The following is a 24,493-nucleotide window of genomic DNA, read 5'->3' as shown; positions in this document are numbered from 1 at the left end:
TTAATTTGGAGCAGTTAACATGTTGATCAAAATCCAGACTTGGTCATTTACTGGCTAAAATGAACATATTTTGAGTCATTTTATTCAAGTGCAAAAGAGAAATAATACTTATTACATGAGATTGTTTTCCGTCTTTTTGTGTGTATGCGCGTTATTCGGAATAGTTTCTATCACTATGTATTCAAGTTTAGCAATCTTGTTTTCTGTGGCACCTAATGAGCTGCTATCATACAGTGTGTTTTCCTCTTTAGAAGTTTGAATTTAGTCTTTTGAAATACCTTCCCCATCTGCCTTTAACATGCTTATGTTTTCCTCTATCTTTTGATCATATGGAATATAGTTATAATAGCTTTTATCATCTTTGTCTAACAATTCTATTACCCATTTTATTTCTGGATCAGTTTCAATTGATCGGGTTTTTATGCTTCAGCCTTTCCTGCTTCTTTCCATGCCAGGTAATTTTCTATTGATTGTTGGACATCGTGCATGTTCTCAGGTAGTCAACATTTTCAGAAATGGTTCGATTGTTTTTTGAAGCTTACTTTCAAGGTTTGTTGAGCAGGACCAAAACCATCTTCAGTTTATGACTGATTCCACCCCACCCCCCGCAATATTACTGAAATGATATTGCTTTCATTATTCTACTGAAAGACCGAACTATGATGAGGTTTGCCTAACCTTACTGGTGAGGACAGGAAATACAGCCAACTATCAGGAGTGCCAGGGATTGCTCTTTCTGGACCATCTAAGTGGTTCTTTCCTTAGGCTCAGGGGGCTTCTTTGCACACAAACACTGATCATGAGTGCTCATTTAAGACTTGGAAGGGGATGTGCATTAAGTGGGGTTCTCTAGAGAAACAGAATCAATAGGAGATATCTGTAATATAAAATTTATAAAAGTGTCTCACATAATCGTGGGGATGGAGGGCAGGCCATGAGCTGGCAGCTCCAATGAAGGTCCTCAATGAACTCTCTGGAGAGGTTGGCTGGCTGAAGCAGGAAGAATGATTGTCTCTTCTGAATCCTCCTTAAAAGACTTCCAGTGATTCGATCAAGTGTCATTCATTGCAGAAGACACTCCCCTTTGCTGATTGCAGTGCAATCAGCTGTGGATGCGGCCAACACAGTTATGATTAAAGTCTGTGAAATGTCCTCATAGCAATGCCTGACTGGACAACCGGTCACCACCGCCTGGTCAAGTTGGCACATGAACCTCCCCATCATAGGATGTCTCTTTGTGCAGTCCTACCCTCCCTGCTTCTCTGCCCCACAGACTCTAGCTCATGCGGCTTCCTTTTTATCCCAAGTCATCTCTTTAATTCAGGGATTTCACCAGGCAACTGCTTAGGCCACCCCTTCTTTCACTGCAGTCTGGAAACTCTATCCAGGCACTAAGCTGGAGCCCAGAAGAGGCTCATTCCTTTTTATTTTTCTTCAGCTTCATTCAGTATATTTATATTATTGTGCTACAGTCAGGTAGCCTTGTGCTATCCATTTCTGAATTTTTACAATCTGTCCTGTTATGTAATCTTTATTCCTTTAGCACCAATTGCCCAATCTCTATCCTATTTCTGTCTCCTGAGGCCTACCTCTTTTGTTTCACCTCTTTCAGTAATCACTGTCCAATATCTGAAATCTTAGCTTCATATGTTTGTCTGTTTTTTTTTAAAGTTGTTTAGGCCAGGACTGATAAATCCAGTCCCTTTGACTCTGCCTCGGTTGGCCATAAAGTTGTGATACGAATTGAATGAAATAAGAAAAGTAACATGGTGGAGCTTAGGTGTCACTTGGTAAATGCTACTTTCCTAGTTTAGTACCCAATCTACTTTCCTCCCAGTTTCCTCATTTGTTGCATAATGAGTAAACATAGAACTGAACTCTGCCTGGGTTTGTAAATGTTCAGCAATTCTACATCTTAAGCTAATTTTTATAGAACAGAATTGTAGAATTCCTATAATTGCTTCCCATTAAATCATATATTGACATTTTGACCAGGGAAAACATACATGGGACATTTGAAAAATACTAAGTGTCTCTTCTATTGCTGATGCTTTAGTCATAAAATACGTAGGCATATGTCACACAATGTATAGCTGAAAGTTGTGAACCAAACTCTCTAAACATGTACATGTCAAAGGCTTCCACTTTAGGGAAGTTATAAGCAGAGATGGAGGAAGACGTTAACTTTTTGAAAGTACCATTTTGTGGAAAATTAACAGTTCTTCACAAACTGAGAACGTTGCCATATTGAGGCTCATGGAATAGCTAGCAAAGAGCCCGTTTCTGCAAAAGGGGTGAAAGTGGTAAGTCTTCACTGAAGGGTAGGGATGAAAACCTTCTTAGATTGTAACTACCTCTTGGGGAAAAATAAATTTCCAAACTGATGTCTCCTTTCAATTTCAAAGTCAAACAATACCACCTTATTCATCCTAGAATGAAGTGTGAAGTTATGATAACCTTTCCGCATGAGATTTGAGAGTGAGCCTGCTGGTAGGAACTTTTGTTTATCCTGGGAAGTACAGGGGTGAAGGGTCCAAACGATGGCCATTCCAGATGACTCTCCAACAGAATATTCCTCACAAACAAGTTCAAGCTAAATACATCGTGTTCGAGATGATGCCGTATACTGGAAAAGCAATGAACTTCTCATTTTTCTAGGAGAGGCCATTAATCTTTCCCTTAGGAGTTGTTTAGCTTATCTCATCAGACACGAGGACGTCTGAGTCATTACCTTGAGAATGGCTTTGATTTATTGTGGCTTTTGCTATGTTTGGCTATTATTATGATTATTATTAAGAAATCACTTGGGGTATGTGCTATTACCCTACTCACTTAAAACAGTGGTTTTCCAACCTCATCTTGGATCAGCATCACCCAGAGATCTTGTAAAAAACACAGAGATGCTGATTCAGCAGATTTGGGCAGAGGAGGACAAGGATTTTTGCATTTTTAAGTAAATTCCCAGAGGATGCTGATGCTGCTTGACCAGGAACCCCTTTGCCAACACTGGCCTAGATACTCTTGAGATTTTTTTAAAAACCACTGTGGCATGATGATGAGAAGAGCTAATGAGTGGGTTTATTTGGTTGTTAAAAACAAAACCATGTTCTGTTATGTTAGATGGGTTTACCAAAGGGCAGCCTTTAATAGCATTGGGGTTTTGTTTATTTTCTAGCATGTTTTACACAATGCCAAGTATAAAAAGTTCTGAGACTTTAGCATCCGAGCTGTGGTATCTATGGATGGAAGCTCAGTTCTGTCACACATATCATAATTGGGAGAATAGAAAAATCCCAGATGGGCGGAGGGTTAGGTGATCGTCCATGGAGAATCTAATGACATCTTTGCAGTGAGAAATTTCCAGACTCCCTCTGTGCTTTTGCGAGGCAAGTTTGAGCTAATATACAGCTCAATTGGGTCAATGGGTTTCCTGGAAGTCAGAAGGGATGAAACAAAAAGTGTAAGGGAAAGGGTGGAGGAAATAGATGAGCTCATGCTGAAGATATCAGCTGAGAGGTTCCCCCATGTACACCATGGTGACACTGAGAAAATGCTTCTCTTCTTTATGTGTAGAGTGGTGTCTTGATTTTAGACTTAATGTGTGTCTTATTCTATGTAATAGAATAAACATTTTAAAATCTTAGTACTGTAGAACACAAATGGAGAGCATCAAGGAAAACCATGGACTATAACTAATAGAACAATTACAATAATATTCTGTCATCAATTGTAACAAATGTGCTACACTCATGTAAAGCATTAATCATGGGGAAGAGTGATATAAGAACTTGTATTTTCTGCATGAAAATACAACTTTTGTAATAAAAGATAACTAAAAACTTGCATACCCTAAAAAAAAAAAAAGAAAAAGAATGAATGAGTGAACTTGGGTAACAATGTTGAAATATAAAAACTGGAACCTACCTATTATCAACACAAGTCCTACCAAGATACAAAATGTACATATTTCAAAAATGAAGTAGAAAATGGCAACCCTCGCTTTTTTTTTTTTTTTTAAGAAAAAAAATATACTCTCATGGGGTCACTGTCTTTGTTCAATGGCTAAAGTTCAAGGAATTTCAGGGGTTTATGTCCATCCTGTTTTACTTCTTCACATAAAGGAAGAACTTGCCTTGCCCTGAGAATGCTAGCAGTCATACTTGATGCAATGGGGAGTTGGTAAGTATTCTCGAATGTCAGGGCAACCATTTCCCAGGAGCAAGTTCTGCGTCAGGAAGAGAGAGAACGGATGGTGAAGAGCTTTGTCTAAGTAACAGATGCCCAGAGATGCATGGAATCATGGCTTGTGAGTCTTTCAAACACCAGACTCCAAATCATGAGATATCTGCAAGAGCTCCTTCTGTTTTCTCAATTTGTAGATCAACAGTACATTCCCCAGATTCACGTGAATTTGGCCAATTGTTGGTTTTGTGTTTTCACTTGTGTGCTCAATTTTCACATATGCTCGGTTGAGGAGGTGTAACTTGTCACTATTTGTGTACATGAAGAATCGTTAAGGCTTCTTGTTAAATGGCAGGTTCTTGGGGAGCTTTATGGGATTAGAGAGAACAAAAAGGGTTGTTTTTGTGGGAAGAAGACAGAGACGGGAAGTTAGGTTCTGTTGAAGGAGGGATGGTTTCTGTCTTTATCAGTCATGAGAACAGGCTTTGAGCCCTGGGGGAGGAGGCTGGGGACGTGGTTTTCCCGGGAAACTCTGTGAACTGCGGGCAACCACAGACTGTGGGGTATTGAGCATGCAGGTGTGACAAAGAGCTGGGTCTTGATACACCCTTTCCTGCTGCAGCCTCTGCTTCTAAGACTCAGGGAGGGCCCCAGAGGAGAGAAGCAACTGTGTCTGGGGAATCAGAGACATCTTGTGCCTGGGAGTGTGGGCAACACTGAGAGGGGGCTCAGTGCCCAGGAGGGGGCAAAAGAATCCTGAGTGGGCACTTCCCAAAATCAAGTGAGATGCTCTTTCTTCACCAGGATTTCTAGAGGATAAGGAAGGGGGACTTGGAAGGAGTGCTGAGAACCCTCAATAATGCAGGGGGAGCTTCCAGCAAGTGAAATGCAATCATCCACTTTGATGTATCCTCGTTTGTACTCAACATTTCAGCTGCACAAATGCAAAACAACAGAACCCAGGGCTTTTGTGGTGGATTGGATAACAGACATGCTCTTAATCTTAATCAGCATTCCTGTGGGTGTGAACCTGTTGTCAATAGGACCTCTTGACAATGTTAATTTTAGTTTAGGTGTGACCCGACTGAAGTGATATGGGTTTTAATTTGAACTGCTGGAGTTCTTTATAAACATTAGAAATGCAGACATAGTGAGAGAGAGCCATGGGGAGAAGCGGGATGTCAGCTGGAAATAGGAGAAAAAGGAGAGGACATCATCTCGTGCAAGGCAGGGACACAAGCCAAGGGCACTCAAGGGTCACCAGCAGCCAATGCTAGAATGTTATAGGCTTTGGGAAGATAGCATCACCTCCCTGGTGCGCCATTTTGAACTTCTTCTGGGTTCAAAATCATGAACCAATAAGTTCCCACTGTGTAAGCCAACCCATTGGGTGGTATTTGTCATAGCAGCTTGGTTAATGAAGACAGAATTTAATACAATTTGGCAGTTATTTATTGAAGGGCTGCTACATGCAAGACCCTCAGCTTGGTGCCTTGGGGATCTGAGAGGAAGAAGCCATGGTCTTTGTTTCCCAGTTGTTCATTACTTAGGCAGCACTGTGATGTGGAAGTGAGAACCGAGCTGTGCAGACGGAGGGCTCTGAGTGCCAACCATGCCATGCTTCTTGGTAGCCCATCTTCTCAGAAGCTCAGCTTCCTTGTGCTTAAAATACAGTGAGCAAAGTGGGGGGCACCGTGACTCAGCAGGTAGAGTTCTTGCCTGCCATGCCAGAGACCCGGGTTCAATTCCTGGTACCAGCCCATGCAAAAAAAAAAAAAAAAAAAAAAATTACAGTGAGCGACACTTGCCTTGTAAGGAGAAAGCATCAACAAGCACAAAGTGTGGCCTCAGTCAAATTTGCTCTCTTTCCTGGGTCCTGATGTGATTACATAAAGGAAGTAGGGACAGATACGTCAACTCTTGTTATTCACAGAAATACTCTGTTGAGTTGTCCTGAATGCTGAATTATTGAATCATGAACAATTGTTCCAGGGTGAATTTCTGTGAGCCTTTGCTCATGATATTCTCATCATCCAATTGGTACATGACTTTGTTTTATGTGTGCTTCTGCTTAAAGACATCTTATTTTGTATGTACTGTTGATTCATGAGCACGGAATTCGTGGTCTATAACTCACACTGGGAGTGGAGCTTAGGTAAGAAAAGTATTTTCTCTATAAGGTACATCATGGCTTTGACAGCCTTCAGGACCACACTTGGGGGCCATTTTAAGAGGAAAAGCACCATGAAAAGGGAAAAACTTGGCACTACATAGATTGCGAAAAGGACACTTGTTTATCATATGCAAGCTGATAAAAGAAGGCAGAAGGCCATCTTGTTCGATCTTGACTGGGTACCGGTGCATCAGGGGTCTCAGAGTTTTCTTCTGCTTTGAGCATATATGTGAATTTCCATGAAAGACCACAAGGATTGATTCTGGGGTTATATGATGATAATATATCTATATAAATAAATAAATGTCAGTGAGTAGTAAATTCACAAATCCTGAGTCTGTGACTAATGAGGATAAACCGGACTTGGAAATAGAATTCCATGATCCAGAAAGGCAGTGTGAATCTCTGGAAAGGCCAAGAAATGAAAGCAGAATTCTCATTCCATCCTAAACAACGTTGTCCTGTCTAGCTCTAACCAAAGTTGATTTTGTGATTAAATGAAGATGTAATTGATTAACTGTAACCCCATGTGTCTTGAAGTTACACATTTCTATAATTCTAAGAACTATATAAATAATATAGATTAAAACTCCAGAGGAAGTTAACTCTTTTCACTATATATATATATATATATATATATATAGTGAAGACACTTTGTGTTAGGTGTGGTGGATTGAGTCATGTACCCCAATGTGTTCTTAATCTTAATTCAGATTCCAGTAAGTGGCAACCCGTTGTAAATAGGACCCTTTGCAAATGCTAATTTTAGTTCAGGTGTGGTCCAGCTGAGTGAGGGTGGACCTCATTTTGTATTCTTGGACACCTTATAAAAATAAGAATTTGGAAGCCTGAAGGTACAGAAAGCCACAGGAAGAAGTCAGAATTCATCAGAAACCAGAAGGGCAGGCACAAGGAGAAAGGAAGAGAGAATAACATGTGATAAGAGGCAAAGATACAAACCAAGGAACCGCAATGATTGTTGGTATCAGAACGGAATAGATTTGGGAAGAAAACAAGACTTGCTGGTATCTTGATTTTGGACTTCCAGCATCAGAACCATGAGCCAAAAATTTCCTGTTTTTAAACCAATGAACTTCTATGGTATGTGTCAGAGCGGCCTGGCCAACTAAGATGAGGGGCCTTAGGTCTAAGGGGAGAGTAGAAGTTATCCAGGTATAAAAGGGGCATGGAGGTGGGGACAGTGTAGCCAGAAGGGACAATATTTGTCAAGGCAGAATGGGGAGGGCTAGGCTGGTTGTAAGAGTAAAGAGAAAGCATTTCAGTTTGCAGAGCTGATATGACAAATTCCACAGACTGGTTGGCTTAAGCGACGGACATTTATTGTCTCACAGTTTAGGAGGCTAGAAGTCCAAAACTAAGGCATCAACAGAATCAGGTTTCTCTGAAGTCTGCAGTCTATAGCTCAGTCTCTGCCTCTGTGGTTTGGCCATCTCTTTCCTTTGGCTTTCTACTCAATTCTCCTCCTATGCCCAAATATCCTTGGTTTATCAGGGGTCCAAGTCATACTGGATGAAGGCCCAACTATGATACCATTTGGCTTCATCTTAGTAGGATCTTTGATGATCCTATTTTCAAATGGGTTCACATCCACAAACCCTGGAGCATACCTTCGTGTAGGACACAGTTCAGTCCATAACAGAAGGCAAGACTGGAGTTGGCAATCAGAGAGGGAAACTGATGGGGCTGGTACTGGGTGAGGAAGGGAAGGGTTTCCCACTAGTTAGGAAGTTGAGTCTTTATCTACAGTTGTTGTGATATTGAGAAAGCCTTCATCTGGGAAGAGACAAGGTCAGATTTGAATGGTGAATGAGTTTTCTGAGATTGCTCTAACAAAATGCTGCAAACGGTGTAGCTTAAAACAATAGAAATTTATTTCTGCAGTTCTGGAGAGCAGAAGTCCGAAATCAAAGTGTGGGTAGTGCTGTGCTCCCTCTGGGGGCTCCAGGGGCGGGTCTCTTCCAGCTCCTAATGATGCCAGGTGCTCCTTGGCCTGAGATTACATCACTCCAATTTTTGCCTCTGTTTTCTCATGGATTTCTTCTTTGTATGTCTCTGTTTCTCTCCTCTTCTCTCTTGTGATGGTTTGAAGCTGTGTGGACCCCAGAAAATGCTGTTCTTAAATCTAATCCATTCCTGTGAGTGTGAACCCATTGTAAGTAGGAGCTTTTGATGAGGTTACTTCAATTAAGCAATGACCCACCTTGTTCCATGAATGTGATATATCAGAAACAGAATGGCTTTTAAAAAGGGAAATCTATTAAGTTGCAAGTTTACATGTTTTCAGGCCATGAACATGTCCAAATTAAAGCAAGTGTATAGAAATGTCCAATTGAAGACATCCAGGGAAAGATTCCTTGGTTCAAGAAGGCTGATGACATTCAGGGTTTCTCTCAACTGGAAAGGCACATGGCGAACATGGTGACATCTGCTAGCTTTCTCTCCAGGTTTCCTTTTTCATGAAGTTCCCTGTGGCCATTTTCCTTCTTCATCTCCAAAAGTTTCTGGCTGCATGGGCTCTGTTGCTTCTGGTGGCTCTTATGGCTCTAAAGATTTTTACAAAATGGTTCCCACTTAAAGGGCTTCAGTAGGGAACCCCATTTAAATGGGCGGAGACACATCTCCATGGAAATCATCTAATCAAAAGTTATCACCCGCAATTGGGTGGGTCAAATCTCCATGGAAATAATAAAAAAAAGCTCCCATCCAGCAATATTGAATGATGATTAAAGGACTTGGCGTTTCTGGAGTATAACAGATTCAAACTGGCACACACTTCAGCCAGGTCAGGTATGAATCCTAATTTTGGAATCCTTTATGAATAGAATGAGTACTCAGAAAGAGAAAGCCATGGAAGCAAGAAGCTGAAAGCAATGAAACCCAGAAGAGAAGTAAGAGAATAGCAGACAACACCATATGCCTTCCCATGTGAAAGAGAAGCTAAGGATTACCAACATCTTGCCTTTGAGAAGAAAGTATTGCTTTGATTTGGACATTTTCCTGGACTCTAACATTAAGAAAACAATTTCCTACTCTTTTAGCCAAACCGTTTCATTGTATTTGCTTGGAGCAGCCTAGGAAACTAAAACAGCTCTGTTTTAAGGATATACGTCGTTGGATTTAAGGAGGCTCCTTTCTCAGGATCCTTCACTTATTAATCATATTTATAAAGTCCCTTTTTTCAAGTAAATTTACACTCCCAGGTTCTGGGTAGACATGTCTTTTTTCTAGGGTAGGGGGAGGCACACAATTCAACCCACTAAAAATGGGATAGAAGCTACTATGATCAGAGTAGGGGAACCAAGGATGGGCTACTGCTACCATTCTGTGAAAGCAAGAGGGTCTTCCCTGAACCTTGGGTAGTGAAAGGAAGAGGGAAGTAAGGATCAAAGCATAAGTAGTAGCCAGCAGCTGAGTGCTCGTGTTTGCCTAGATAGAGGGATAACTGAGATGAAGAAGGTAGGGGCCATTGCAAGGATCTTGATTTGGGTAATGGGGTGAGTGGATGGTGGTGCAATGGATGGACAAGGAGGGTTGGCAGAAGGAAAAGGCTGAGGAATTGAGGCTGCCTTGAGCATGCTGGTTTGGAGGTGGTGGGTCCAACCTTGAGCATGGTGGGTTTAGCCTTTACCATGCTGATTTGAGGGTGGTAAGTTCATCTTGGAATGTGCTGGTATGGGGTGGTGGGTTCAGTCTTGAACATCATGGGTTTGGGATATTTGCAGACAATTCAAGGGAAGCTGAATAGCTGCTGGAGCTTGGAAACAAAAGGAGAGACCTGGGATAGAGATGGACAGTTGCACTCTTCTTCTGCAATTGGAGGGTGACCCAAGGAGCATGGGTGAATAGGGTGTGATGTGAGAAAAGCAGTGGCCAGCTGTAGAAATGCTGGAAACAGAAATGCAGAGAAGGTAGGCAGAGGTCAGATGAGATGGTGAGAAGCACATATTGGGAAACAGAGATGGATGGCTTCAGCAGAGAGGTAAAGATCATAATTCCAACTTCAGAGGAACATTCTCCTAGAATTAGTGTTGAGAATGGCTACCAGGTTCAGCTGCCTTGACAAGTTCACCCTCATTTGGGTGATGGAGCAGAAGAGGGGAACCATAAATGCCATTTCAGTGTATGTTCACTTTTATGAATTGTTGATTTTCCACACTTTTTAGAGTCATGAAGTGTCAAGTACTCATCATGGTCAGTTTCATGTGTCAACTTGGCCAGGTGGTGGTACCTGTTTGTCTGTTTGGGCAAGTGCTGGCCTGTCTGTTGTGATGAGGCCATTTCATGGACTCAAATCACGATCATGTTGGCTGCATCCACAGCTGATTCCATTTGTAATCAGCCAAGGGGAGCATCTTCTTTAATGAGTGGGTGCTTGATCTAATCACTGAAAGCATTTTAAGGAGGATTCAGAAGAGACAGGCTCTCATCCTGCTTTGGCTGGCAAGTCTCTCCTGTGGAGTTCGTCCAGACCCTCCATCAGAGTCATCAGCTTCACAGCCTACCCTATGGATTTTGAACTCTATATTCCCACAGTTACATGAGACATTTTTATAAATCTTGTATTTATGGATATTTCCTGTTGATTCTGTTTCTCTAGAGAACATTAACTAATACAGTACCCATTTGCTCTGTTCTAGGACTTGATTAAACTAAAGGGTGGAGAATGTATTGGACTTCCTGGCTTATCATGTGTCATGATCAAAGGAAATGAGTTCTATAGATGCTGTGCATTTTCCAGGTAATCCAGTCTCCCAGTGCTTGGCTCAGATCTGGGTCTAAACCCAAGCTTCTGGTAGGTTTGTGGTGACATTTCTTTTGGTGGACACAAAGAATCTTCACTCATGGCATTCAGGTTCTTGTTAGCCCAATTCCTTGGAACAGGGATACCCCTGTAAGATGATTTAACAGAAGGACCCCTGCACTAGTTCATTCCAGGTCTGAGAAGGGCTGAGAGCTTCTGTGAAACCTGGGTGAAGCCAAAGCCTTTGTGTAAGAAGACTGACTATCTCAAGGCTGCCATGCTCTGAGAAGCCCTGCTTAGTTTAACAAGCCTCAGAAGAGTCCATGTTGGTATTTCCCTTTTCATCTGATTCCAGAGTGTGGGAATTTGCTAACAAAACCATTTCATTTCGTTCTTTTAAGCTTTTTGTTTTGAAATGATTCAAGACTGAATGTTGTTCCAAAAATAAAAGATGGTTCTCGTGGTCCTTTTGGTCAGTTTCTTCCCACAAGTATAACATCTTATGCAACCACTGTTGAAAACTAGGAAACTCACATGAGTACGATACTTCAAACTAAATTACATTATTTAGTTGTTTACATCAGTTTTTACTCTTTTTTTTGGGGGGGAGGATCTGTATAATGCTATGAAGTTTATCATGTGTAGCATTTGTGTCTCCATAATCAGGAGATAGAAATGTTCCATTCCACAAGGAAATTGCTTCATGCAACCTCTTTATAGCAGACCCCTCCTTCTCTTCCCTAAACTCTGGCAACCATTGCTTTGCTCCTTGTCGCTATAATTGTGTCATTTAAGAAACCATGTAAGTGGAGTCCCCTAGACTGCAACCTTTTGAAATTGACTTTTTTAGTTCAGCATGATGTCCTTGACGTCAACCAAATGGTAGCATGTTTTAACTGTCTGTTCCTTTCTGATAATTGAGTAATATTACCTAGCAATCTATGTTTTTTTTGAGTTTTTTTGTCCTTCTGGCCTGGCTTATTTTTTATTTTTTTTACTTTTCAATATTTTAATTGTATAATATAACATATATAAAAAGCAAAGAAAGAAAAAAAGCAATAGTTTTCAAAGCACTCTTCGACAAGTAGATGCAGAACAGATCCCAGAGTTTGTCATGGGCGATCATACCATTATCTCAGATTTTTCTTTCTAGCTGACCCCATTGGAGGCTAGTAGGAATGTATCCTTTTTAGCATCATTTTTTTTTTCTTTTTGGGAACCATAGTATTTATTCAGAAAAGCAAAAAATTTTAAAGTACATCGCAACAATTAGTTGTCGAACAGATTTCAGAGTTTGGTTTGGGTTACAATTCCACAATTTTAGATTTTTACTTCTAGGTATACTAGGATGCTGGAGACTAAAAGAAATATGAGTACAATGACTCAGCAATCATACTCATTTGTTAAGCCCTACCTTCTTTGTAGAACCCCACCATCACCTTTGATCTTTCTCCCACCTTTTAGTGGTATTTGGGCTATGCCCATTCTAACTTTTTCATATTGGAAAGGGCTGTCAATAATATGGGATGGGGGATGGAACTAGCTGATGTTCTGGAGAGGCTGGGCCCTCTGCATTTCAGGACTTCTCTGGTCCAGGGACCCATCTGGAGGTTGTAGATTTCTGGAACGTTACCCTAGTGCGTGGAACCTTTGTTGAATCGTATGTATTGTCCTAGGTGTTAGCAATCTATGCTTGACATGTCTTCTTAAGTTAATGTATCAAAATGGATTTTATTAGGGAACGGGGTAACTCATGTAATCACATTAAACTGGCGGGAATCTATGCTTGAGTTTCATCAGAAGACATGAATGGGGCTGGTCGTGGGTATCATCCTTGGAGCTCCCTGACCCAACACTGTAAGAGGATTGAGCATCTCACAGCTTCTCTCTGAGCTTCCTTCCATGCAAGGTCCTTGAAGGCATATGAATGTGGCTTCCATGAGAGTAGAAACTGCTTCTGTTTTGGACGCTACTGCGCTCCACCACCCAGCCTCACCCCTGGTCACAGAGCAGTTGTGAATAAAGACCTGTTGGATTTTCAAGTTGCTTTGTGACATCTCCCTGTATACAGAGACAATGCTTGGATGGAGAGGGTGTTTGGAAGCTCACTGGAACTCTAGCTATGCTGCCAAGATGATCTTTCAACTTTTCTTATGAATCCTGGAATGGAAGCAAGTCATGACCAGTGAAGTTTCAATGCCAAGATTTCAGGGGTGACTTTTCAGAGATAAGGGGTCCCCCAGGGTGCCAGGGTTTTGGTTAGGATTTTCAGCATGGGGAGGACATTTCTGGACCTCTCCATCCAAAGAGAGATGTCAACTCCCTCAGGAGCAGAGGGTTCCAATATTATAATTTATTTCATAATAACTTGGCACAGAATAACCCTGTTGCCTGGAAGTGAGGAAGGTATGGGAGAGAAATGCTTCTCTGTCTTGGCCTTTTAAATTTAGGGTGATTCACAATAGTGATTTTCTTGTTCACATATTTAAAGAGAAAACCATCCAATCAATAACATTTCAGACAAAACCTTTTAAGTAAATGTATCTTCCAAGATAATTTAAAATATATGAGTAAGACAATTTAAAACTGGCCAAGAAAGCACTTTCTTGAAACTGTTATCAATGATGAACTTGATTTTGAAATGACATATAAAACTAAAAGGTGGACAAAGAAAACATAACCGGGTCCAGAACTGATCTTTCCCTCTTAATTGTCTTATTGTGCCCTTGGAAAATGGCTTAATTTGCAAAGATAGACTTCTAAATTAATGAGCAGCACATAAAATTACTCCTGGCAAGCTTAGGTGTTTCACCAGGGGATTTTCACCACACATCTTGGCACTCTTTCAAACTTAGAAAATAAACAGCCATTGGAAAGGCATTTTTGAGAATCAAGCTCCATTTAGAGGGCATATTTTGAAGGACCGGGGAGCAAAGCTTCATATTTGGCTGGCTTCAGGGTTTCTAATTTACCTTCAAGCTTTTTCCTGGTGCCCCACCAAAGTAAACATGAAAACCTTTTCTTATTTTACCCTACATGTTTTTTAATCCACAGGTCGCTCTCTTGCAATGCAACCTGGCAGACAGGTTTTAAAAGAAATGATCTTGTCGGCTACATTGCGGCCTTGAATTAAGGCTCCTGTGGCATCTGGTGTGGACACGTCTTTAGAAGAGGTAAGGGAGGAGAAAGGAGAGGGCGGGTTGCTGATCGAGGGAGCTGGCTCCATGGAGATTCCCCTAGGACTTCTCCAAACAAAGCAGGTGCAATAGGGATGGAACCCAATCCCGCCACTCCTTTTCAAAGGTGGCCCGGACCGGCGGGGGGTGGGGGTGCTTTGAAAAAGGAGAGACCCTGTATTTTCCTTTTGAAGGCATCCTTTTTTGAAGACCTGCCCCAGATCTGTCTGCAAAGGCATTGGTGCAGACAGAGCACAGTACTCGAGCTTGTTCTTACGGCCAGGTGGGTCCAGAGACACAAGAGGTGTTAGGAGATGGGGCAGGTCATTGCAGGGCTTGAATCTGCTCTCATACCTTCCCTGCCTGCAAGGATTCCCTTTTCAGAGTTCTCTCAGGGTGGAGAAAGCAACAGCCTTTTTGGTGGAAAGCACCTCCCCCTGTACTCCAGTACATATGATGGGGTCCCGGGCACATGATGAGAAGGCTGGTGTTTTTATTTGTGATGAGGACCCAGTGAAAGCAACTCTAGGGAAGGCTGGATTCCAGTGGAGAGGATGGCAGTCTTAGCAGATAGGCTGGCATTGAAACGATAAACTTGGGACACTGCTCACAGGGTTTCCACACCCAGGAGGGCAAGTGGGGCCCTGGGGAGGAGCGTTCCCTGTGACGCAGATGTGGGCAGGTGGCTCCCAGCGCCCAGGTGTTGCAGGGAGTTTCTTTGGAGATGTGTGCCGTTGCCCTAAGCCCTGGAACAGACAGGTGGGGGCTGCATGGAGGGCTGCGAGAGTCTTCGGGCTAAGAGGGGCGCAGAGGAGTGCACAGGCAGATGAAAAATGGGGTTGCTGGGAACGGTGAGAAGGTTCTGCCCAGAGGTGCAGCACAGGGTGCTGTTTCCTTTTGGCTCTCAGCTCTTGACCTAAATTCCACAAAATTCTCCTTAAAAGGGCATACCGTGCTAAGGACACACAGAACCTGAGACCAGAGGAAAAATGGCACCTTGGCTATTCACTTTTCCCTGCTTCACAGCTTCAGGAGTTTTGACACAGGATGCTTTAAATTTTAACTATGGTAAAATTCATCATTTTTACTTTTTTAAGTCTACAATCCAGTGGCACTTAGAACATTTACAATGCTGGACAACCATCACCACTGTGTAGTTTTAAAGCCTTCACCATCCCCAAAGGAAACCCCTATCCCTAAGCAGTCCCTTCCCAACCCCTCTCCAAGCAACCCCTGGCAACTACCAATCTATTACTGCTCTCTATGGATTTACACATTCTGGACATTTCACAGAAATGGAATTGCATAATGTTTGTGCTTTTGTCCCTGGCTCTTTGCACTCAGTGTAATGCTTTCTACGTTGTGGTGGACTGAACGGTACGCCCAGAGGAGTCATTGTCCACACTTTGTTGGATATAGACCCATTCTCTTCAAGAAGTTAAGGTCTGGCCCACCTGAGTCAGGTTGGGCTTTAATCCAGGTTATTGAGGTCTTTTATAAGCAGAAGGGAATTTAGACATAAGAGCAAACCAGGGGGAGAAGGCAGAAGCCCACAAAACTGGAAGAGAAAGGAGAAGATGCCGCCATATGCATTCCCAAAAGGAAAAGCAAGAACCAAAGAGCACAGTAATCAGTCTCAGAATGCCTCAGTCTTCTGGAAGAAAGCTTTGACTTGCTGATGCCTCCATATTGGACTTCTCTTAGCCTCAAAACAACGAGCCAACAAATTTTCATTGTTGAAGCCAATTGTATGGTATTGACTTTGGCAGGTGGAACGTAGGCTTGTTATAGCAGGTATCAAAACTTCATCTTTTTTATGGTGATGTACTGTTTCATTACATGTATACACCACAATTTCTTAATCCATTTATCTTTTGATGGACACTGCAATTGTTTCCACTTTTTGGCTGTTGTGGATAATGTGCTATGAATATCGGCGCGCAAGTATCTGCTCAAGTGTCTGTTTTCAATCCGTTGGGGCACACCTCGTAGTCCTATAATTGAGATTGTTTTCTAAATTGACAGTGTGGTATCTTTCAACCTCTACTCAATTTTGGAACAGAAAGGCTGGGTGTCTCCAGAATCATTTCTCAACTCGCACGACCCCTCTTTTTTTGCTCACTGTTATTAGTTTTGTACATGTTGCTTATCAGTTGCCATGCTGTATGCATGCTGTCATGGTGAAAGGAGGAAGGAAGACAGAGAGGCAGAAAGGCAGCAAGGAAGGAGGGAAAGGAGAGTAAGGGAAGAAGGAAGGAATGGATGAGTGAAGGAAGGGAGGAGGGAAAGAAAGAAAGAAAGGAAAGAAGGAAGGAAGAAAGAAGAAAAAGTAAGAAGAATGATCAAAAAGAAAAGGAAGAGAAGAAGGAAGGAGGGGAAGGAAGGATGGAAGGAGGAAAAGAAAGAAAAGAAATAAGGAAGAAAGAAAAAATAAAGGAAGGAAGAGATAATGAACAAAAGGAAGGAAGGGGGAGGAAGGAAATTAATCTGCTGTGGACTCTTTCACACTGTCTGTTGGGGACCAGAGGCTAACCTAAGATAGCGATTGAGCCAACATGGCCACCCCGGCTAGTGCAATGGCATCTATATAGTACAACAAGGTTCTTCACGGAAATAGGTTCCCGCCGGGACCTTCCCGCCAGCGCGAATTCCCCACCAATTATCTAACCAGTCCTCCCCGCCGTCGCGAGCTCCCTCCTATCATAGTGCCCCACATACCCTACTCCCTCCCCAAGCAGGTATATATACACCTGGCTTGGTTAATAAAATTTGCAGCTTGATCAGAATCCTGTCTTGCTGTCCTTCTTGCGTCTCTCTGTCCCATAGCCATTCTTCCCTCAGCAGGTGGCGGACCCCGTTGACTGTCCTGCGGGTCAGGACAACTGTCCATGTATATTTCTGTGCAACTAGAAGATAAAGCCAGGAGCCTGATAATTCAACAAAATGAAGATGAGGGATGCTTGGCTTGTCTGAGTTTTCCAGATTGGTGTGGGTTACTGTCAGCTCATGAAGGAGTTAGATGAGTAAAGTGGTGTGGGTGGCAGAGAAGTCTGATAGTATTGCACAGAAGTCACTTCTGACTTCCCCATCACTTCTGCCATGGTGAGAAATCTTTCTATGTGAAATACAACATATATACAAAAAAAAGCAATAAATGTCAAGGCACACTGCAACAATTAGTTACAGAACTGATTTTGGAGTTTGGTGTGGGTTACAGTTTCACAGGTTTAGGTTTTTACTTCTAACTACTCTAAACTATTGGCAACTAAAAGAAATATCACTATAATGATTCAGTAGTCATACTCATTTGTTAAATCCTATCTTCTCTGTTTTAACTCCTCCTTCTCCTTTGATCTTTCTCCCAATCTTTAGGGGTATTTTGGCCTATGCCCATTCTAAGTTTTTCATGTTGGAAAGGGCTGATACCTTATTTTGTTACAATTCTTTCCCCCCTTTTGTCAAGAAGGCATTGTTGATCCCACAGTGTCAGGGCCGAGCTCATCCCTGGGAGTCCTGTCCCACATTGTCAGGGAGACTTTCACCCCTGGATGTCACATCCCATGTAGGGGGGAGGGCAATGATTTCACTTGCAGAGTTGGGCTTAGAGAGAGAGGCCACATCTGAGCAACAAAAGAGGCCCTCCGGAAGTAACTCTTAGGCATATCTAGAGGTAGGCTAAGCTTCTCTGCTACCTTACATAAGTTTCACGATAGAAAGTCTCAAGAACAAGGTCTTGCCCTATTGATTTGGGTGTCCCTAATGTTTGAAACCCCACTGTATTACGGGTTTCCCTAGTGGTAAAGTTTAATAGTTCCAAATTTTTTCTCCCACCCCTCAAGAGTCTTTGCCAATGCTTTTTAATTACCTGCTCAACATACTCTAGGATGTATGGGGTATTACATTAAGCTACAAAGAATTACAAACCCTCATTTCCATTCTGGGCTCCATGTGTTTGGGTTGTTTAAATGATCTATCCAGGCAAACCGAGTTAGATTAGGTGCTACAGAAAATTGATTGTGTTGGACAACACAATCCTCTCCTCCTTTGGTCTCATTATGTAGGTGAAGTTCTAAAATATAGACAACGTCTTCCCTTTCTGTGTATTCTGACATTATGAGCCTTAGTCCCTACCCGATTGATTTTGTTCATATCTCTAACTGAAGCCTGATCTCTTTTTCCATTTCTTCAACTACTGTTGCATGTGGCAATGCTTACTTTCAGAACTGCAGGATTCCTACTCTGAGTCTTAGGGGTCGTACAGGTACCCAAAATTCCAGGGAGATATCAGGTTATACATATATGACACAGCCTCTCAAAATCAGAAATAAGAATTACAGCTCTGAACTAAATGTGACTGCTATAAGAGCTTATAATCTAGCCCCCTGGTTTCTTATAAGTATTTTCTAAATGAGACCATGCGGTATTTGCTCTGTTGTTTCTGGCTTATTTTGCATCACATAATGCCCCACAGGTTCATTCACCTCACTGCACACCTCACGATTGCGTTTCTTTCTGTAGCAGCACAATGCTGAAGCACATGCATATACCACAGTTCAACATTCCACTTCTCAGTCAGTGTATCCTTCAGCCACCTCCATCCACTGAGCATCATGTGCAATGCCTTTGGTGAATTATTGCACTTATGGAGAGTGAGGGCATTCCACCTGAGTGCACTCAAGGTGCCAGAGGGGCAGGAGACCTCTGACCTCTGATGATGCTTCTGGATCTTTTTCAGCCTCTCTCCCTCCTGGCCAAGAACCCTGTGCTCCGTGCAAAGGGTCTGAGCCAAGATTCCCTTAGCTAAGGGTAATTTTTCTGGTGTCTGCTCGGCACCCTGGTATGCTTTCTCCAGCTTCCATCACCTGGCCCTGGGTTCCTAATGATGGATTTCATTCCTGCATGCTTTCTCAAGCATCACTTCCTTATCTGAGGCTAGACCCTCCCACAGCACCCGCTCTGAGATTTTGCCTATGAGGGACAGGATCAGAGAGCAGATGCTTTATTTCTCTTTTTTTCCAGAGTGAGTTGCAAAAGTGAAGGAACGATGTTCCTCCAGCATCAGTATTCTGTGCAGCTCGCTTATCGCAAGCAGCATAGCTTGTAGAATTGTAGAGGTAAAGCTGTGTTCTGTGTGGGATAGGGAATAGCAAATTCATTGAAATGAGCATGCATGACCTGAAATAAGGCTGTGCACACCCCAGGGTCGGGTGAGGCAGGGTGTGAGCCAGCAAAGAAGAATCTTAGATAAGGAAGACTAGAATATTTGATGGGTATCAGGAAACAGGCACCCATTTTAAAGTCACAGCTGGAAGAGGTAAGGAGCCACACAGCCAATTCTGATACATACCTGTGAATTATTTTCAGGTAGTTTATGGAGGATTATACGGAAGCTACTTGTTTATAATCAGGGTAATGTTCAATGGATGATGCGTGCAGTGTCTACCGACTCATCATTTTTGCTGTCGTTATAAAACGAGGCGCTAAAGGCTTGATATTACTGTTACCCTATTGAGGCTGTTGGGCTGGGTCGTCTTTTGTATCACTTTGGCTGGAGCCATAGTCCCAAATTATTCCATCACAAAGTCATCTGGGTGGTGTTGTGCAAGTGCTTTGTGGAAGCCATTAACAGCTGCAATCGGTTGACCTGAAGGAAAGGAGACCGACCTTGCAGGTGAACCTTGCCCAATCAATAAGGCCTTAAGAACAAAGCGATGAGGTTTCCCAAAGAAGAAGCAATTTTGACTCAAGACTGCAGCATAAAACCCAGCCTGGGTTTCCAGCCTGCCCACATGCCTTGCAAATTTCACACCTGCCAGCCCCCGCAATCATGTAAGCCAATTCCTTAAAGCAAATCTTTTCATCTCTCTTTCTATCGAATATCACTGTATCATCTATGTAATCTAATCTATCATATAATTTATATATCTATCAAACTATATCCATCTTCTATCTTCCTATTTATCATTTATACATCAATCATCTACCCTACCTATTATCATCTATCTATATCTATTATATATCTATCATTCATCTAACCACCCATTCATCTCTCCCTTTCTCTCTCTCAGTATCATATATCCATCCATCTCTCTCTCTCTCTCTGTCATGCATGAATCCATCCATCCATCCATCCATCCACCCATCCATCCATCCATCCATCCATCCATCCATCCATCCATCCAACCATCCATCCAACCATCCATCCATCCTTCCATCCACCCATCCATCCATCCATCCATCCATCCATCCATCCATCCATCCATCATCCATCTATCTATCTATCTGTCTGTCTATCTATCTATCTATCTATCTATCTATCTATCTATCTATCTACATATCCATCCATCCATCCATCCATCCATCCATCCACCCATCCATCCATCCACCCATCCATCTATCCACCATCCATCCATCCATCCATCCCTCCATCCATCTGTCTCTCTCTATCATGCATCTATACATCTATCCACCCATATACCCATGTATCCTATTTGTTCTGTTTCCCTGGAGAACCCTGTCTCATACAGACAGAAAACCCCAAATGTAGTAGTTACTCTTTGGGGACCAAACCCTCACCCTGGACCATTGTGCAGTCCTTGGCAACACGATCTTTTCCAATTGACTCATGGGGGTGGCAAACCAGGAAGTTTGAGCTTTAGCATCACCCTTTCCATTGTCTGCAGAACTTGGGACTTCCCGAGTGACTTGCAGCATGTTTTCAAAATAAATAAATTAAAACTTCAGGGACATGTTGGGACAGGTACAAGAACTCTGTCACCTAGTGTTGGAAGCTCCATGCCCTTGAAGTGCTTCCAACTCTCTCTGATGATATAATAGGTGATATTATCTCTTCACACCTTTGATTGTCTGCTCTTGCACATGCATAATTGGACTGCCTCTTGCCAGCATCTTTCTCAGGGTTTTACCCATGTGATCCTCTTCTATGTATAAAGTATGAATATTATTCTGTAATTTTTCAGCTAATTCTACATTTCTCCCCTACCTTTTATGGTTTCTGCACTATCCTGTATGGAACCCAAGGGAGATTATGAAGATTATACGATTCACGCATCTTTCAACTTTTCAACAGCTTAGCAGAGACGTTTCTTTGCAAAGTCACCCCAATGATTGAACAGATAAACATCTTGAGCCCAAGCTATGCACAAAGGTAAAGACAGATTGGAATGTACTTGGATGCTGGGCACTGGAAAGCATGAGGGGGACCAGAATTCACTCGGCCCTTAACTTTTGGGATATCCAACGTGATGCAACTTAATACTTTTGAGATTCTGTGGAATCCATGACTTAGTACAACTGAATCATGCCATCTGTGTGGTCTCTTTCAGCTGTGAAAGCCTAGATTTAAAAAAAAAATGGTTGGCTATTTCAGTCACAAGAGCCAGGGTTGGTGTGAGACTTGTCAGTGGGTTCTAAAGAAGATATATTTTAACAGCTTTATGGAGATATTGTTTGCATATACTTAAAGGGTATGATTCAACGGTTTTAGTGTATTCACAGATCTGTGGACCCATCAACACAATCAATTCCAGAACATTTTTATCCGTGGTGTATCATACAGTGATTAGCAGCATCTCTGAACACTACCACTGTCCACCAGGAGCACCTCCCACCCCCCATACAATGTCACAACCAAAAGATGTACTCAGCTGTAACCAAGTGTCCCTGGGGGGACAGCATCCCCCTAAATGGGAACCACTGGTCTAGGACCTTGTGTATTTGGGAAATGCTGTGCCATAGGACAGTGCTTCTCAAGTGTTGAAATGCACAGGGGTCACCCAGGAAATAGTGTTTTAATTCAGATTTTGGTGTAGGAAGCTTGGGGGTGGAGCCTGAATGTCTTCTTACTAAGCTGCTTTTGGGTGATGCTGATGATTCGTGTTTGGGCCCCATTTAGCTGTGGTTGAGGCCACTCGTTATGGGGTGACATGAGATTCAGAGCTTCAGTAAGATGCAAAGGCTGTTTGGTACCTTTTCCTTCTTTCTCCTTTAGGAATGGGAAAGCAAACCCAAACCAATATGGCCCCAACATTTGATATTATCTGGAGCAGCCCACCTTGGGCTCAGTGAAGGTGGGCTGTGGGTTGAGTGCATATTTTTATGATTGCCTCGCTTTAATGTGGTACAGCTAAGATAATGTCCTTCCGAAAGATACCTTTCTGTTTGGGAAAGAAAATAACCTCCCCTGGGCTGAGCTTGGGCCAGTTTCCCTTAGTTTGTTTCCAAAATGATTCTGAAAGCCCCTCTCTGCATAAAGTAGGAAAAAAAGAGAATATTTTCTTATGCCAACTGGGTTATATTCTCAAGCCTTCTATCATTTACTCTTGAAAGATTGGTGTGTGTATAGGTTGACTTTTTTTTCCCCCTTTTTTTTGCCATGGGCAGGCTCTAGGAATTGAACCCCGGTCTCCGGCATGGCAGACAAGAATTCTACCACTGAGCCACTGTTGCATTGCCCTTAGGTTGACTTTTTGTCTACCAAAAAGGATATGGTGGTACCAGTGAATGGACTTAATTGAAACCAGGGTCATTATAGATGGAATTAGGCAAGTTCAGAAGAGGTCATACAGGAGTAGGGTCGGCCATAAATCTAATATGACTGATGTCTTTACAAGAAGAAAAGAGACAGGGACACACAGACATGGGGAAGAGGGCTATGTGAAGATGGAAGCAGGCATTGGAGAGATGTAGCCACAAACTACGGAAACCAAGATGGCTGGTCACCACCAACAGCTAAAAGAGGCAAGGAAGGATCTTCTCATAGAAACTTCAAAAGATGCATGGCTCTGCTGATACCTTGATTTCAGACTTCTGCTCTCCAACAGTGAAAGAATACTTGTCTTGTTTTAAGCCCCCCAGTACTTTGACCTGGTAGCCCCAAGAATCTAAGACAGCATTTCCCATGTTCAAACTTCCCAAACAGAGCTGAGTTCCTGGCAGGGAAGCACCGTGTTTATTTTGCATGTAGACTAATTGTTAGACATGCCTGTGGGCTCTGAGGGGATTTGGAAGGAAAATCACACCTGTTTCTTCCTCCAAGCACCAAGGCGTGTCTCTGTACCCCAGTGAAATGCCTGCCACAAGAGAGCTAATTATCAGAGGCAAGGACACTCTCAGCTTTGGGAGCTCTGGGGCCTTGCAGTTGGGTTGACCAAGTATCCGTGGGTGTTAGCTCAGGGTTGTCATTTCCATCAGAGGGCCTTCAACTCCTTTACAGATTAATTCATCTTTTTTCCATTTACAAACCAAAATGCATTTCTCTGTTCTCTCTCTAGCCATGGTTCCAATTGCTGACATACATCATTATAATGATATAAAAAAACTCAGATTTGTTAATATTGCCACCCAGCTCATCAGAGAATTCTTTAGGTACTGGGAAATTGTCAAGTTCACGAAGGGGGCACTTAAGACAAATTACTAGATTTAACAGTTGTAGAGGGAAAGATAAATGGTATAAGTCGTTGCTGTGGGAGACTTCCGTTGTGCAGCCTGAGCCTGGGAGTAGGGGCAGAGGTAGGGGGGTGACAAAGGAAGGTTGCTATTTTTCCACTGGTGACTGGAAATTAGGACCAGAGCTAATTTCCAAGATCCCATCTCCCTTTCTTCTATGCAGTTCATGGGTCTTGTATTGGTTGTATTTCTGTGTTCTGCATCCCTGCTTGATGGTCAACTAAGATGGCGTTGTTGGGGTCTCCTCTACTGGTGGCATATGCGTGTATCCCTGGTTTTCTGGGATGCTTCCCCAGGGCTCAAATGAGTTTGAATTTTAAACTGGGTCACTGGGAACCAGAAGCAACTTACAGATCCTTGAATTTGATTTCAGAACATGCCTGACGTTAGATCACTGTGGATGAGCTAGAAAAACTCTACAACCATGAGAGTGAGTTTTGGGAACACTTCTCAGGCCTTGACGTTCTCCCTTTCCTGGAAAGGGGAACCTTTATTTCCATGCCTGTTCTGAGCTCTAATTGCTTCAGGGTTTGCATATACTGATATGTAAGTTTATGTCATGGGGGAATTCATAGATTTTTTTTTTCTCACTGCAAAACTTGCATCTCCTGGGCTGAGTGGAATGGAGAAGCTTCAGGAAGACATGTGACTTTCCTTGGGTTGATTTAGCAGGTAATTTTCCATCCTGGGGGAGAAACTGGAACATTCTATACAATGAATAAGGATTTAGTT

At 42.5% G+C, this 24,493-nt stretch overlaps 1 long non-coding RNA gene across 1 annotated transcript in view; it reads left to right on the top strand.

The window, feature by feature from the left end:
- The window catches only part of LOC143671568 (uncharacterized), an 86,567-nt gene that overhangs the window by 19,468 nt on the left and 42,606 nt on the right, over positions 1-24,493 (top strand). The window contains exons 2-3 of the long non-coding RNA XR_013169602.1: positions 11,014-11,114; positions 14,172-14,290. This is a non-coding gene — a long non-coding RNA (uncharacterized LOC143671568). The remainder of the gene's footprint in view (positions 1-11,013; positions 11,115-14,171; positions 14,291-24,493) is intronic.

This window comes from Tamandua tetradactyla, chromosome X, assembly GCF_023851605.1.
Source record: "Tamandua tetradactyla isolate mTamTet1 chromosome X, mTamTet1.pri, whole genome shotgun sequence".
Lineage (NCBI taxonomy): Eukaryota > Metazoa > Chordata > Mammalia > Pilosa > Myrmecophagidae > Tamandua > Tamandua tetradactyla.
The sequence above is the reverse complement of the archived record's forward strand: the minus strand, read 5'-3'. Positions and strand labels throughout refer to the sequence as shown.